This window comes from Myotis davidii, unplaced genomic scaffold (genome assembly GCF_000327345.1).
Source record: "Myotis davidii unplaced genomic scaffold, ASM32734v1 scaffold1427, whole genome shotgun sequence".
Taxonomy (NCBI): Eukaryota; Metazoa; Chordata; class Mammalia; order Chiroptera; family Vespertilionidae; genus Myotis; species Myotis davidii.
In genome coordinates, this window is record NW_006298040.1 from 677,533 (window position 1) to 678,464 (window position 932).

General features: G+C 41.7%; 1 protein-coding gene across 4 annotated transcripts in view; it reads right to left on the reverse strand.

Annotated features, from left to right (window-relative positions):
- Positions 1-932, reverse strand: part of RGS17 (regulator of G-protein signaling 17) — a 214,066-nt gene that overhangs the window by 100,979 nt on the left and 112,155 nt on the right. For 3 of the 4 annotated variants that reach the window (XM_015570482.1, XM_006773750.2, XM_015570481.1), the window contains exon 3: positions 657-739. The gene's annotated coding sequence lies outside the window, so the exon portion shown is untranslated. Of the gene's footprint in view, positions 1-656; positions 926-932 lie in introns of those variants that run through there. The other variant, XM_006773749.2, reaches the window with a different exon arrangement.

The following is a 932-nucleotide window of genomic DNA, read 5'->3' on the forward strand; positions in this document are numbered from 1 at the left end:
TAGGGAGGTTCTTATCTCCATTCCAGGGAGTAAAGATTATGTAGCTTAAGCATGATTGTTCGTAGTTAAAGAGATTAACTACCTGCCTGGCACTTAGTGAAGGGGTTTTATTCCCTCCCTAACTTCAGGGGAAAATCTCTACCTGGGGAAACAACCTTTCTCGGAGAGGTGACCTTGGTTAAAACACATAGTGCCAAGAAGATGAGAAAATATATTAAGAACAGTATGCCATATATGCCAGGTCCCTTGAAACAGCAAGGATGGACCGGCTCCCGGCAGTGAGAATGGAAAAGAAAAGGAATCTTATAGAAATAAAAGCAGAGCAGATCAATGAAAATATGGGTCATCACTAGAGTCCTCATTTATAAAGCTGTTCAAAGAGTCATAGTTGCTATAACTATTCATTTCACATTTTCTTTGCTTTTAGCCAATACTTTCACTGGACAGCTTCTTTAGCTAACAAGTAACTTGAAATTTACTCCTGAGAGATTTGAACACTTGCCGATCCTGCCTGTACTAGCTTGTTGAATTAATTCCTTCTCTTGTGCAAATGTACGTGGGTGTAATAGGAGGGATGCAGCAGCAACAACATACTCCTCCTCGTCTCCCACCATAATCAGCACTCCTACCAACTCTAGATGGCAAGAATCACTTACCCGAGATGACACAACAATGACTATGCGGCTTGACCTTCTTCCCTCCTGGAGGAGTTCCCATCCCCACCGTCCTTCAGGATCACCTTAAATGAAAAATGTACAGCATTTAATACTAATTATTAATATTAATTAATAATGCAATTTTGTGTGATGTCAGGGTATCATGAAGAGCCACCTGTCAACCAGGCTTGATGTTTTTCCTTCTCAAGCAATTAGTATGAAGGAATTCTGCGTGCAACCCAGGTGTTTGCTGAGGGGTCAGTGAGGGGCAGCAGG